We start from the raw sequence: 16,978 nt of genomic DNA on the forward strand, positions 1-16,978 counted from the left end.
TAAAGCTATTTTGACAGTATTTTCCACTTGATCTCCCAAAAACGTCAGGTGGTACAACCAAATATGTGCACCCCTCTATGATAAATCTTTTAATTACTTTCTATCTGACATAACATAATTTTCATGTCAAATTCTTAAATATAAATCAATATATTTATTCAGAATAATAAGACATGGACAGACTATAATGCAGCTCACAGGGCCATGAATCTATGAATGAAACAAGGTATCATTTTAATTTTATATTTACATTTTACCATAGATCTTAATGTCAGGAATGAAATACATTTAAACGCGGTTTAAAAACAGTACGCACATTTATCCCTTCACATGTCCCGTAGTTCGGTTGTTTAACTTTGTTTAGTTAGCAGAATGTTTCTATTTTTTATTTACATTGACAGATGGATTTAGCAGTGTTTGCATATTGCAGTTATTATTTACAAGAACTGCTTATGGTCAGAGTACGGATAATATAAATAAACTCTATATTACCTGTTTTTATTCAGAGTTGCCTGCAGAAGACTCTTTCATAACACGTTTTTTTTTTAAAAGGCATAGAAAGTGAAACAACAACAGCTTATGTGGTGTTAAAAGATGATAAGTTTCACTCCCCGGCAGACTTCCAAAAAGACTGTTACAGTAGACCAAGAGCAAAAACAATACATTACGACAGACTATGCTTTAAAAAATATGAAAATATTACTTCAATTCAATTCAAGTTTATTTATGTAGCGCTTTTCACAATGTGTATTGTTTCAAAGCAGCTTTACAGGGGCAAACAGGAAAAACAGAAAAGTTAAAACACAGCACAGTGCATGGTATTTATACAACGAGTAAGATCATTCTAATAAATAATATCTAATTTCTAAATAAATAAATAAATGAATGAATGAATGCAGTCTCCCGGTGAGCAGGGACTGCCCTGCTGTGGCGAGGAACCCAAACTCCAATGATTGATTAATGGAGAAAAAAACCTCGTGAGAAACCAGACTCAACCGGGAGGGCCAGATCCCCTCTGACGTGTCATAGCTGCACTCAAACTGCTGACATGTGATTTTAGTTTAGCATTTAATACCAAATATTGTAACTTCAGCATTAATAAGACAAATAGTCCGACTTTGCTCTTGGTTGGGGATGTAGTGGTCTGAGCTGGGATGGTCCGATGGTCAAATTTCTCTTGGCTGGTGGTGGTCGTCTGGACATGGTGGAACTTCTTCCTACCTCGGGATGGGCATCCCGAGGCAGAGGCGGAAAGAGAATAAAGAGAATAATTAGCATAGCTGCTGTTCATTAACTATGCATTAAGTGAAAGCTTGGCTGAAAAGATGTGTCTTTAATCTAGATTTAAATTGGGAGAGTGTGTCTGTCCCTCGAATAGTATCAGTAAGGCTATTCCAGTGTTTAGGTGCTACGTATGAGAAAGCTCGACCCCCTTTGGTGGATTTAGTTATTCTAGGTGTTGTCAAAAGTCCTAAGTTTTGAGATCTTAGAGAGCGTGATGGGTTGTAACGTGATAAAAGCTCGGTTAAGTAAGTAGGTGCTAAACCGTTCAGGGCTTTGTAAGTAATTAAAAGGATTTTAAAATCAATACGATACTTAATGGGTAGCCAGTGAAGCGATGATAAAACTGGGGTTATGTGATCGTATTTTCTTGACCTGGTAAGAACTCTGGCAGCAGCATTCTGAACTAACTGTTGTTTGTTTATTGATGATACAGGACAACCACTAAGTAGAGCATTACAATAGTCGAGCCGTGAGGTCACAAATGCATGAATATGCTTTTCTGCGTCTGCAACACACAAACTATTTCGTAATTTGGCAACATTTCTAAGGTGGAAGAAGGCTGTTTTTGTGATATTTGAGATGTGATTTTTAAATGACAGGTTGCCGTCTAACATAACGCCTAGGTCTTTAACTGTATTTGTTGGAGAAACAGTGCAGCTTTCAATTTGCAGGCTGTAATCAGAGATATTCTGTTTACTTGATTTTGGTGCTATAAGTAATATTTCTGTTTTGCTAGAGTTTAAAAGGAGGAAATTACTAGTCATCCAATGTTTTATGTCCTCGATGCACTCTGCCAGTTTGGATAGCTTAAAGGAATCATCTGGTCTTGATGAGATATATAGCTGAGTATCATCTGCATAACAGTGGAAGCTAATTCCATGTTTTCTAATAATGTTGCCGAGGGGCAGCATGTATATGGAGAAAAGCAGGGGTCCTAAAACCGATCCCTGAGGTAATCCATAATTTACTTGCGTAAAATTTGACGATTTCCCATTTAAATGGACGTATTGATATCTGTCTGTTAACTAAGATCTGAACCATTGCAGTGCCTGTCCCTGAATACAGATATAATTGTGTATACGATCTAGTAGTATTTTATGGTCTACAGTATCGAAATCGGTCTATAGCTTCCAAGTTCATTGGGGTCTAAGTTTGTTTTTTTGATAAGAGGCTTAATTACAGCCATCTTAAAGGGCCCTGGGACATGTCCTAGATTAATTGACGAGTTGATTATGTTACAAATTGGCTCAATTACAGCAGGTAGTAACTCTTTTAATAAAGTAGTCGGAATGGGGTCAAATAAGCATGTCGTCGGTTTGGATGTTGCAATAATTTTAATGAAATCTTCCTGATTTATAGGAGAAAAACACTGTAGCTTTTCTTTTTTTGGTGACGGTTGAAACAAATTCTTCCGACACACTTGGAGGTTTGGTTTTAGCTATGTTGTCTCGTGTTATTTCGATTTTCTCAGTAAAACTTCATGAATTCATTGCTACCAAGGTGCGGCGGAATACCCAGGTCAGGTGGAGTCTGTTTGTTTGTTAGTTTAGCAATTGTACTAAATAAAAACCTTGGATTGTTTTTGTTATTTTCTATGAGGTTACGGAAGTGCTTGGCTTTTGCTGCTTTTAGAGCCTTTTTGTAACAGCTTGCACTCTCTTTCCATGCAATTTTAAAGACCTCTTATTGGGTTTGTTTCCATTTTTGCTCCAGTTTACGCGTTTCTCTTTTTAGGGCGCGACTGGTGTTATTTTACCATGGTGCCGTGATCTTTTCATTATTCTTTTTTGCCTTCATAGGTGCGACCGCTTCTAATGTATTAGAGAAAATAGTGCCCATGTTGCTGGTCATGTCATCGAGCGATTCTATATTGGTTGGAAAGGTTATTAGAGGAGTCAGATCTGGCAAGTTCTTTACGAAACTATCTTTAGTAGTTGAGGTGATTGTTCTACCCTGTCGATAACGAGATATACAACTGATTTCTGCAGTGCGCAGTGTACATGTTATAAGATGGTGATCGGAAACATCGTCGCTTTGAGGTATTACATCGATATTGGTTAGATCGGCTCCGTGATATATAATCAAGTCTAGGGTATGATTAAGGCGATGAGTAGGTCTATTGATGTATTGTGTTACACCACAAGAGTCTAGCAGTTCTTTAAACGCCACAGCTAATGGATCGTTAGCAATATCTACGTGGATATTAAAATCTCCAACAATCAGTACTTTATCGACCAATAGATCCGATAAGAAGTCTGCGAACTCGATCAGAAAATTAGTGTAAGGCCCAGGGGGTCTATACACAGTAACCAATGTAAGAGAGACCAATTGTTTTTTACTTTTATTTGGAACAGTTATGTTCAACGCATGGCTCATGAATATAACCGTAGCTTGGTGGAGTAGATTCATTTAGACCGAAGTAATCATTTGGCTTAAGCCAGGTTTCAGAAAGGCAAAGTATATCAAAACTGATTTCTGTGATCATTTCATTTACAATAACTGCCTTTGGATTTAGTGATCTAATATTAAGTAGCCCAAACTTTAGGCGTTGGTTTTGCTCTTTAAATAATATATTGTCTTTTGGTTTAATCATGATAAGATTTTTTTCTCTGACTTACTTCAGCAGATCAAGCACTAGCTGTAATGTAGTCTCATTGTAAAGCTATTCTTCACTAAAGCAAATATTGTACTACACTATATTATTGTTTCATGTGGTCACACTCATCTCTTGCATGTCATTTTGTCAAAGCACAATGTCACTGTGGCCTTAGAGTTTGCCTGTGGCCTACAGCAGAACTCTGTGCTCGACTGCTATGTCTGAAGCAAGACACGTCCCGTCATTACCATATAGACAAAGAAATTTATAAATTAATAAATGATAAAATAAATAAATATGAACATGTAATAATGTGGTCATACATATATATTAACATAAATGCCTAAAATAAATACAAAAATGAATAAATAAATACATGTTTAAATAAATAAATATGTTTAAATTTAAATTTTTCGTTCATTTTAATATTTTTTGAAAATAATTTCTGCATTTATTTTCGCTTTTTAACATTTCACAGGAACTGCAAGGTCTTCTGGGCAAAGGGCCTTAGAATGTGTTCCCCTGTCAGACAGAGAGGCAGGCTAGTACAGTCTGTATTTTCTGGTTCCCAAAAAAGATGGGGTGTTTTGTCCGATTTTCAATCTTCGCATGTTGAACCGCTACCTGAGAACATACAAGACCCAAAAGTATGACGAGCAGGCGATTGGTTTCTCATAATCAATCTCAAGGACACGTATTTTCACATAGAGATCTTGCCACAACACAGGAAATTCATGAGGTTCACTTTCTGAGGCGAAGCTTACCATTATTGTTTTTTCCATTCGGCCTTGCCTTGTCACCCCGCAAGTACACAAAATGCATGGATGTTGCTCTGGCCCCTTTTCATCTCTCTTCACTGGCTACCGGTTGCAGCCCGTATCAGATTCAAGTCACTAATGCTTGCCTACAGGACTATCACTGGATCTGCACCGGCCTACTTCCACACTCTCCTGCACTCCTACAGCCCCTCAAGATCCCTGCGTTCAGCAAACCAGCGGCGTCTTGTATTGCCTTCTCATAAGGCCAGTAAATCGCTCTCCCGCTCGTTGTCATTCACAACTCCTTACTGGTGGAACATTCTTCCTAACTCTGTCCGTTCAACCACATCTCTCACAACATTTAAAAAACTACTTAAAACTAAAAAAAGTAACTTAGTTACCGTACAGATTACTGGATTTTAAAAGTAACTAAATTAGATTACACGTTACTTTATCAGTTACATTCAGCAGCTGCCGCCAACACCCCCGCTGCCTCAACATAAAAATGACAATCGGTTTTGCCAACACTCACTTTATTGGAAGTGTATTTTTAACAGGAATGTCAACAATGTATCTCCTGACATTTTAAGTTGAATTTAAAGACTTTTTCCTGAAAAAAAAACATGTTTTTATTTAAAATTATTTAAAGACTGATTTTCTTGATTTCACTTAACGGTCAAATCAGTCTTTCTTCTGTCTATAAATACTTAAATCTAATATTTCGATTTAGCACACACCTGATGTACCATTTTAGAGGTACCAGTGTTATGCCTTTCATATACATACAGTGCATCACAGTCGTTGCATATTGCATACCCAGCACTTGATTCATCTTTGCTAAAACGCTCCCAAACGGTACTTTTCTTTTCTACCTTTTTTTCTTTTTAATTCTCCCTTTTTACGTTTCACTCGGATCTGTTTTGCCTCCATTCCTTTTTTAAGAAATAGACTGTCCTCCACCTACCCTACGCGCGGATTTCTTTTAAACTACAGCAAATTAGCGCTTGATGAAAAATGCATTTAAAACAAATTCGTATTTTTAGAGAAATGTTGTTAATATTGTATATGATATCATCCACCTGCGACCAACCCGCAATTAATCTGAATGTATTTTTTTATTACCCGACCCACCCGACCCTGCGGATCATCCACAGCGACCGCGAATTTGACCGCCATCCGCGCATCACTACTGCCCAACCAACTTCTTCAACCCTCCCCCACTTACTGGTTTTGCACCAAAGTCCAGCATTTGTTTTTCTGGTGGTGGGGGACCTGCTGCTCTCTGCCTCGCACCACCTGGTGGGACTTGCTCTGTAAATTGGACTGTGCAGTGCTGCGACTCCAATTGTTTCTTCAAATGTGACGTAGTGTTTTTGTAGCTAGATAGCACTTTGACGCCATCACAGAGAGTACAACGAACCTTAATATTGCCATCTAGCGGACACAAACTCGTGACTGTATTTCCAACTAAAAACGCGCATCTCTCTCCTCCTGCGTCGCTGCGTGGTAGGGGCTATTACACGTGAATTGTCCTCATGCTGAAAACGTGACTTAATGCTACGTGACTTCACTCCCTGAGTGAAATATATTTTTTTACTAAGGAAAATGACAAAAATAGTAACGCACAGTGACTTGGATAAATAACTTTAATCAGATTAATGGTTTGGAAAAAGTAACGTGTTAGATTACATGTCGCTGAAAAATGTGGTCAGATTAGAGTAACGCGTTACTAAGTAACGCTTTACCGGCATCACTGCACAAGGCGGCCACGGTTGTCCCCTGGACGTGTCGAATCAATTCAAAACATCAGGCTAGACCAGAAAGTTACAAATCATCAACAATAGTTCTAGGTCTCGTGGTGGCTGCATCCACGATGATACAATTGGGCTTCCTGCATATGAGACGGTTTCAGTTTTGGCTCAGAGCTAGGGGATTTAATCCAAGGGCCAATCCCAAGAGGCAAATACAGGTTATGCGTCAGGAGTTTTGTACCTTTTTTATATGTATCAGACCTTGGTTTCTGACTTTAGGTCTCTCTCTCGGTCCGTGTTTTTCAGACAGTTTTTCAGACGCTTCCCTTACGGGTCGGGGTTCGGTCTTAGATGGCAGTACAGCCCAAGGGATCTGGAGAGGTCATCTTCTCAAACGGCGCATCAAATCCCTCAAAATGATGGCTGTATTTTAGGCCCTGAAATACTTACTCCAGCAAGTTAAGAGGTCCAAGGTCAGTCAACAGGGGTCTCACCTTTTATTTACAGTTCCCCGTTGGCTGTCCAAAGTGTGGTACCTAGTATCCCTCCTCGAAGGCTCGCCTTGGGAGATTCCAGTCAGGAGAGATCTTTTGTCTCAGGCACAGGGGACAGTATTTCATTCCGGACCAGAGCTCTGGAACCTCCATGCCTGGGGACCAACTAAGAGATGCTGGATTTTCAGTCAATATAATAGAGACCATTTTAAGCGCTAGGGATCCCTCCATTAGGAAAATGGAGTCAGATATTTTTTGGCCATTATGGCTATTACTTTTCTGAAGAGAGTTGGAGATTTGCAGGCCCTGTCAGTCTCGCCATTCTGCTTTGAATTTGCCCCTTGACTGGACAAAGCTATTCTGCATCCTTAGCCTAATTATCTTCCGAAAGTTCAATTCAATTGAGGCCTTCTGCCCCCCACCGATCAAGACACCGGACCAGGAAAGGCTTCACTTACTGTGTCCTATATGTGCTCTTTAGAATTACGTCCACCGCACCAGGCAGTGGCATAAGTCAGAGCAGCTTTTCATATGCTATGGGGGCCACAACCCGGGGGGTGGCTGGCACTAGACAAACTATGTCACACTGGGTGGGGGATGCTATTGCCCTGGCGTTTGCCATGGATCTGGAATCCCCTGGTTGGGTCTGGGTTCTCCCTAGGTTTTTTCTCTCCATTCCTCGTTCCTCGGGTTCCTCGTCACTATGTGCCTGGCCTGCGGGCTGCTTTAGAATTAGAAAGTTTTACTTAACTTATTTATTATTACATAAAGGAATTTAAAGTCTGTATAATATTTGACCCGTGTTTCTCTCTCTTTCTGAAAGGTGTGCTTCTCCGTTATGCTGTGCGTGCGTGTCCGTGTGTGTCTTCTTTTTTTAGTATGTGTGTATTTTGTTGTTGTGTGGAGTTGTGAGTCTGTGTTTTGTATGTGGGTTTGTCTGAACCTGTGTGTGCATGTCTGTCTTCTGTGTTTCACCTTTTTTCGTTTTTACAAGTATAACTTCAAATGTTTTGCTTATAGTCAAATGATATAGCAATGGCTAGCCTTGGATTATCCTGCTTATACCATGGTTATTTGCCAAGTTATAACCTTTATTGATGTTTACAGTGTCATTTTAGATCAAACAGGTGAAAAATGACGGTTATTTTGTCAGTTTTAACCCGTGCGATAAGGACTTTTAATGCACACCTTCCGGCTAATCAGAATCCAGTATTCAAACAGACCATGGTATGATGAAAATTGTAAGAAGCGCTATATAAACTAAGTGGAGTTGAATCAACTGAATATCTTCTCAACTCAACTTTATTTTCATTGTTACAAAGCAGCTGTACATGAAACACATTGACTACAAGTAAAACAACTAAAGTCATACACCTGCAAAAACAGGAAAAAGGTGAAAAAAAATGCTCCACACACACAATATGCATACATACTTACACACATTGACATAGACGCACGCAAGCAAACACACTCCCACACACGCACAGTGAAAGCACACATTTGAGATAAAGGGGAAAGAACCACAGGTCAAATATTAAACAAACTATAAATTATTTTTTGCAATATTAATTATGTCTAACTTCTGAATTCTAAAGCAGCCCCCCCGGCCTGGCAAATAGTGCAAAACAGTATGCAAACGGTGGAAAGACAAGAGACAAGACTGGCTGAGAGTAGAGTACTGTTCTACACTCTTTGATGCAACAAGTACATAATTTGTTGTTGGATGTGTTCCTGGTTCCGGTTGATCTAAATAATGCAGCCTAAATCCTCTGAGGATTAATATTATGGAGGTGTAGTGTATGCAAGATTAAAAAGATTAGTCTTTAGTCTAGATTTAAACTGACAGAGTGTGTCTGCCTCCCGGACAGTGCAGGGAAGAATATTCCAAAGTTTAGGCGCTAGATAAGAAAAGGATCTACCACCTGCACTTGATTTAGAAATTCTAGGTATTACCAACTGACAGGATGCCTAAGAGTATAATGCACGTGGAGGATTGTAATACAATAGAAGTTCATTCAAATACTGCAGCACTAGACCATGTTAGGCTTTATAGGTAATAAGCAAGATCTTAAAGTTAATGCGATGCTTTATAGGTAACCAGTGCAAGGTTGACAGAACCGGGGTTATATCCTCATACTTTTTTGTAAGTGTAAGAATTCGAGCTGCCACGTTTTGAACCAGTTTTTGTAATAGGCCTGCAGGACAACCACCTAAAAGTTCATTAGAGTAATCTTGTCTTGATATCATGAATGCATGAATTAATTTCTCTGCATCTGACAGTGACAGCATATGACGTAGTTTAGATATATTCTTTTCAATTTTACAGATGTTGGCGACATGGCTCTCAAATGACAGATTACTATCGAATACAACGCCAATATTCTTAGCTGACGACAAGGATTTTATGGAGCATCCATCAATAGTTAAGTAGTATTCTTGGTTGTTACGTATGGTGGTTTTTGGTCCAGTAAGTAACACTTCTGTTTTGTCCGAGTTCAGTAGTAAAAAATTGTTACTCATCCAGTTTTTTAAATCAACTATGCATTCCTTTTATCAATGGAACTGCTGGGTTTCATGAGGCTTCGAGGAAATATAAAGTTGATTATCATCAGCATAACAGTGAAAGCTAATTCCGTGTCGCTTTATTATATCTCCTAGAGGTAGCATATATAATGCAAAGAGCAGAGGCCCTAAGACTGAGCCCTGTGGTACACGGTACTGGACTTGCGATTTGTGGGACAGATCATTGTTTATTGCTACATATTGAAAATGGTCAGATAAATAAGACTTAAACCATTTCAATGCTATTCCATTTACTTTTCGAGTCTGTGTAGGAGTATGCTGTGGTCAATGTTGTCAAATGCAGCACTAAGGTCTAGCAGCTCTAAATAAGAGAGTTCATGCATTGTTGTAGGTAATAATTGTCATTTATTGCCACAAACGATTCTCAGTAAAAAACCTAAATGAGAAGCATCGCGTCTGACTGTTCATTAGCAAACGTGCTCCCTTACAGGAGTACAACATAAATTTGGAGGCTCCGATTACAGAAGCGACGGCACCCAGGTCAGTAAGGCAACTGCCACTTCCAACACTGCAAAACACTGCAGAAAAAGAGAGAAAAAAAGAATCGACACACTTCAGGGTCTGCAGGAGGATATAGGAGAAAAATTATGCAAGCTGTCAAGAGAGAAATTAATGGAACTCTGCTCTTTTTTACACATCACCTTAGTAAAAGATGTGACAAATGTGACCTGTCTCTCACTCATAAAGTATCTCAGCAGCTATTTATTGAGGAGTGAGCTGGAAGAGCTAGAGGATAGTGGTATGTTGGAGCTATTAAGTATTAATGAAAAAATAAACGACTTCACAGTGACCACTTCTGCCGATCCAGGAAAATCGGTGGGGCCGGCACACAGACGCATCCTCCGTTCTCATTATCAAGAAAAGAATGCAACTGAATTATACAAATAGTTGACCACAGAGGGCCAGCGCAGCAAAGAGACCCCACAAAACTTCCTGATACGTGCTCTCGACCTGAGACAAAGAATTCTGTTTGCTTCCCAGGAAGATAAATCTAAAGTATGAAGTATGACCCTGTTTTAGTGCAGAATATGTTTCTGCATTCAGTTCTAACGGGTTTGCAAAACGACCGTATTCAGAGCGACTTACAACCGTATCTTTCTGACGCTGCGATTTCCAAAGAAGTATTTTTCGAAAAACTGAATGTTGCTTGCTCTCATGAGTCGGAAAGGCAGAACAAGCGGAAAACAGAATGCCATGCCATTGTTCACGCCACACAGCTAGATGAGCCTGTCCCCGATGAAAAATGTCTACCTAAACAGTCAAAACTCGACCTGATGTCTCAGCTCAAAAGACTTAGCGATGACATTATGCAGATCAAAGAGACTATTCAACAGCCACCAGTTACAATGTTTTGCAGTTGCCAATAAAGGGTTCGGAGTGACAGCAGCAAGCAGACATCCTCAGAGCATGACACAGATCAGCCAGCTGCTGCCAGGGTGGAGCCCAGGGCCAGATTTAGTCACCCATGAACAAAAACAATATCGATTTAAATCGCAACATCCACAATTTGGTGCTGTACCACAGCAACAGTATTCAACACCACAATCACCCCATTCCTTGACACATTTTGCTCAACATCAGCCGCCCCAGCGCCACCATGTCCAAATACCCCCCCAAGCGACTCGGTCAATATACCCGGTCACGCAACAGGACCTAATGAACGGTTGTCACAACCCTAACACCAATTTCAACAGCCCAGATGCCAGCGAGCAAGACAATGTTTTCATTGCCAACAGAGGGGTGGCACAAAGTTGTGTACCTATTGCTTTTATTGCGGTAGCACCAGACATTTTGCAGCAGGTTGCAGAGTACTGGGTATGAGAGCCCAGACAGATTTTTAGTTAAACGAGAAAGGGTTGCTCCAAAGGGACAGGGAGTGACCCAAGATACAAGCACGTCCCCACGACGCACAAAACAACAGTTTAAGGAAGTATTGCAACCCCCCCGTGCCTCATGACATAGACAGCATAATAACAGCCCAATGCCGAGTTAATCAGCACTCCCCAGTAACTTCCCTAGTTGGCAGACAATGCCTGGTGCTCTGCTATCTGCAAGGACATGAAACAGAAGCGTTATGGGACACAGGCTCCCAGGTGTGTATTATCGATGAGCATTGGAAAGACAGGTACATACCTGAAGTAAAACTGAGAGGTATTGCTGAAGCTACAGAAACAGACTAACGTCTACACCTTGTGGCAGCCAATGGTACTGACTGGGATGGGTTGAGATGACATTCAATTTGGCCTCCCCTGCTGGAAGAGTGAAGGAATTAGTCATTCCTGTGCTTGTTCTGAAGGGTCAGCAACTCCCTAAAACTATCATTGGATTTAATGTAATTGAGCAAGTGATGAAACTGAAACATAGAGACAGTTCAGACAGGGTGACTAACAGACAGCTGTACCAAACCGTTGCAAGTGCGGTCCCCAATCTGAGGAGAGGCAAAGTGCATACCTTCATCAATCTGGTGACGGCTGGAGATCTCGGTGAGTATATAGTGAGTACTGCCAAGGTACCGGTGAACATACCAAAGCACACAATCATGAACATACCTTGTGAAGTTAAAATGCCACATATAAAGCAAGACAGTGTGTTACTGTTTGAGCCATGCAACAACAAGTTAAGCAGATGTTAAGGGATGAGTGCCAGGCTTTCTCAAAATCCGATGACGACATTGGTTGTGCAGAGGGACTGCAGATGACTCTTTCCTTGAAAGACAGTACACCTGTAGCTCGGACATACAATTCAGTCCCAAAGCCCTTGTACCAGGAAATGAAGGACTATCTGCAGGACTTACTTGATCAAGTGTGGAAAGAGAAGTCCACCTCCTCCTATTCTTCACCGATTGTGTGCATCCGTAAAAAGGATGGCAGCCTCAGACTGTGTGTAGATTACAGGGACTTAAATCGGAAGACAGTACCTGACCGCCAGCCGATCCCTAGAGTACAAAACATCTAAGATGGCCTGGGGGGCAATTCTTGGTTCTCCCTGCTCGACCAAGTGAAGGCATATCATCAAGGCTTCATGACCCCAGAGAGCCGGCCCCTAACAGTGTTTACAAAACCCTGGGGCTTATATGAATGGATCCCCTTCGGCCTGATGAACGCTCCAGCAGCGTTCCAACAGTTTGTGGAGAAATGTCTAGAGGGAATGAGAGACGAGATCTGTGTACCCTATATGGACGACATCTTTGTCTTCACAAAGTCATTTGATGACCAGGTAGAGGCTGTGAGGAGAGTACTGAGGCAACTTTGTACCCATGGGATTAAGTTAAAACCACGGAAATGTGACATGTTCAAGAATGAAGTGAGGTACCTGGGCAGAATTGTCTCTGCGGAGGCAGTCGCATGGACCCAGCCGACACAGCTGCTGTTACAACTTTCAAGTACAAGCGACCCAATAATGCAGGCGAACTATGCAAGATCTTGGGCCTGCTCAGCTATTAGCGTCGGTACATAAAGGATTTTCCAGAATTGCCAGTCCACTGTATAACCTTTTGAAAGCAAAAGCCAATGATGTCGAATGTGCAACAAGAGGAAAGAAAAGGACAGAAAAGAAAAAGAAAGGTTCTGTGGTACCGTCAAGCCAACAGATAGAATGGACAGCAAACCAGCAAGAAGCTTTAGAGAAACTAATTGAGTGTTTGGTTCGACCGCCAGTGTTAGGGTTCCCAGATTTCTCTGAACCATTCGTTCTGCATACAGATGCATCAAATCAGGGCCTGGGAGCTGTCCTATTCCAACGGCAAAACAGACAGATGAGGGTGATTGCTTACGGGTCCAGAACACTAACCACGGCTGAGAAGAACTACAGCCCTTAAGTGGGCTGTGACTGAAAAATTCAGGTAATACTTGTATTACGCCCCAACTTTTACTGTGTACAGTGATAATAATCCCTTGACCTACGTACTCTCATCTGGAAAATTGTATGGAAGTAAAATAGTGACAAATGTGTTTGAAGCAAAGAGACGTGCTGAATAGCACTAACTGAAAAAAAATGCATTTTATTAACAGTTATTGCATTTTACGGTTCTGCAATTCAATATGGTTGTACATTTAAGCTGTGAATATTTCAAATTGAAACATTTCACACTCAGTATCACCGTCTAAGAATAAAAAAATCAAAATTAACCTTTTAAATTTCATTAAAAAAATTCAACTTGTTTTTAAATACAACCTTTAATATTCGACAGATAATTTTCAGTCCTTATTATTTCGATTTAAAAATTCGCTTCCACAAATTCAGGGGTTGAAATTCGGGTTGAAATTCAAAGTTTCACATCCGGGAATCCCAGGAAAAGCAATAAAGCGCCGATTCTACAAATGCATGATCTCTTCCTGCTGCCTGACCGCTTCACCAGCAGGTGGTTTAAGTCGGTTCTGACGTAGATCAAATCAAGAAATGCAGATACTCTTTATATGTTTGCCACGGTGTCCACTCATCTGCTCGATTAAGTGAATTTAGTTGTTCTCATAGATAGCTTCTTATACATCATAAACATTTTCAGAAATTCAACTGACGCTTGCACTGCCAGTAGTTTGCACAGACACACTCTAGGCCTATTATGCTCAGACTATGAATGCCCTCCTGCTCTGGCTAGAAGGAATTATGTTATGTTTTACTTCAACCCATCATGTTCACATAAATATTATGCATCATCAATGTTTACATGACATTTATTGTGTTTAATTGTCAGTCAAATACTGAGATCTCAACCAGCATCCCACTGATAACTGCTCCGATTTTAACACGTAGGCAACTCTCCAAGTATGTGCTTCTGTTTATATGACATAGCAGCAATCTCTACAGACTTTCTTTTTATTTTCCTCACATGATCTTGTTTTAATTTGCGACACTCAGAAAATGCTGGATGTTGTGGAATTGTGGAAACGTTCGTCGTTTTTATTTTGTTAATAAAAAATAGAAAAACCGATCTTTTAGCCAAGCGAACTTCTTGAGCAGGCCAAATAAAATTGACCAGATACAAATAGACAGCACTTTCTTTAGAGCCAGACTAGGCAAGGCAAGGCAAGGCAAGTTTATTTATATAGCACATTTCATACACAAGTGCAATTCAAAGTGCTTTACATAAAAATGATTGACAGAAAGAAATAAAATGTATCTTTAAAATGCAAATGATTTAAGATCACAAAAACTTTAGATTTTTAAGAAACAATAAAACAGCAATAAAATTGATTAAAAAATGTTAGTGTATATATGAAAAGAATAAGAGCGAAATAAAAATAAATTAGAAATAAAAGTGCAGTTGATGTAAACCAGCACAGTGCTCAGGTTGTGAATGCACAGCTAAACAAGTGTGTTTTTAATCTGGATTTAAATGATGCTACTGTTGATGAACATCTGATGTCTTCTGGAAGCAGATTCCAGCTACGGGTGGCGTAATGACTAAACGCTGTCTCGCCCTGTATTGAGTGAACCCTTGTTATCTCTAACTGACTTGATCCTGATGATCTGAGAAGTCTTTTTGGTTTATATTCAATGAGCATATCTAAGTTGTATTTAGGTCCTAGACCATTAAGTGATATATAGACAATTAATAATACTTTGAAGTTGATTCTAAAAGTAACTGGTAACCAGTGTAAGGACCTGGGGATTGGAGTGATATGCTCAGATTTCCACCCTGCTGGTGATGAATGCATGAACTAGTTTCTCTAAATCTTGGCTTGAGACAAAACATCTGATTCTGGCTATATTTCTGAGACGGTAGTACGCTGATTTGCTTCTTGCTTTGACATGACTGCTGAAACTAAGGTCAGACTCCAAAATGACCCCAAGATTTTTTTACTTATTTTGTGTCTTTAGACCTCTTAAGTCAAGGTATGTGTTTACCTTGTTAGTTTCATCCTTGTTACCAAAAACAATGACTTCAGTTTTGTTTTTATTTAACTGAAGGAAGTTTTGACACATCCAGCTGTTCATTTCATCAATGCATTGGCAAAGAGAGTCAATAGGCCTGTAGTCACTGGGTGAGAGGGCTAGATAGATCTGAGTGTCATCTGCATAGCTGTGGTAGGCAATTTGGTACTTTTTGATTATTTGGCCAAGTGGGAGCATATACAAATTGAAGAGGAGCGGTGCAAGAATTGAGCCCTGTGGAACACCACAAGTCATGGGTGTCCAGTCAGATTTATGGTTGCCTATGTTCACATAGTAACCTCTCTCTTTAAGGTATGACCCAAACCATTTAAGTACCAATCCAGAAAGCCCTACCCAGTTTTCCAGCCTATGTAGGAGTATGGTATGATCTACCGTGTCAAAAGCAGGACTGAGATCTAGTAGAACCAGAACTGATATTTTGCCTGAATCAGAATTCAATTGAATATCATTAATTATCTTTATGAGCACTGTCTCTGTGCTATGATGCTGACGGAAGCCAGACTGATAATTGTCCAGGTAGCCATTTAAGTTCAAGAATTTGATCAGCTGATTGAAGACAACCTTTTCAATGATCTTGCCTATAAAAGGAAGGTTTGATATTGGCCTGTAGTTTGATAGTAAGGTTTTGTCTAGATTGTAGCAGTTCTGAAAACTCATCAAAAAAGACTGGGGAGTATTTGGGAGGTCTGTAAATAATTGTAAACAGAATGCGTGGTGCACTTTTTAAAGCAATACTCAAGTATTCAAAGGACAGGTAGTCACCAAGTAAAAGTTGCTTGCAGCCAAAAAGATCTTTAAATAAAGCAGCTATTCCTCCACCTCTCCAGACAAGACCCGAAATGTCTTGCAGCCTGCATCAAAGCAAGATACCTCACGGCGTTATGGATCTAACAGCTGTAAGATGGTGTTCCCCAAAATGTGCGACAAACTGCTTGAGTTGCTGTCTGTTAATAAAATGCAACAATGTCAATTGCGGTATAAACCTAATTATGTATTGCAAATTTTGGTGTAACAAATATTTGTTGTTTATATAACAATTAAACTGATTTAATTGTGTCTTTCTAGTCAATTCGGTAAAAGCAAATTCATTTTAAATTACCAGAGACACAATGCCATATCGGACACGATCTTTTGTCAACGTTTTAGACCCGAAGCCACTGGGACCCATAAGGATCTCTAACATACCTGTACACCTCATCGCAAAGTGTCTTAAATGTACGTGTACAGTTCAGTTAAATGATCAAGTTTACCCTCTTTAAACTTATGATGACTGAATGAGATGCGTAGGTAGGTGTCTTTATTATGGCAGTATTTCAGTTTGTTTTTTTATTCATTCGTTCATTTAGCCTAATAGACTATACTTGGCTATATTTTCGTTCTGACCTCAGAGATTTTAGATGAAAAGCAGGCATAATTATTTCCGTTGATATGTCTCTTGTAAGTGGTTATTAGTTTGTTTAATTTTAAGCATTTATATCCTACATTTTCAAAATATTTTACAATTACGTTTTTAAGAAAATACTTTACTTTTAATAGGTTATTTATATTGTAGATTATTTTACGTTGTGATAAAATAGTTCGTGGCTTGTTCTTATATCTGTTTGCACTACTTTTTCA

The sequence above is a fragment of the Triplophysa dalaica genome, chromosome 22, assembly GCF_015846415.1.
Source record: "Triplophysa dalaica isolate WHDGS20190420 chromosome 22, ASM1584641v1, whole genome shotgun sequence".
Classification (NCBI taxonomy): domain Eukaryota; kingdom Metazoa; phylum Chordata; class Actinopteri; order Cypriniformes; family Nemacheilidae; genus Triplophysa; species Triplophysa dalaica.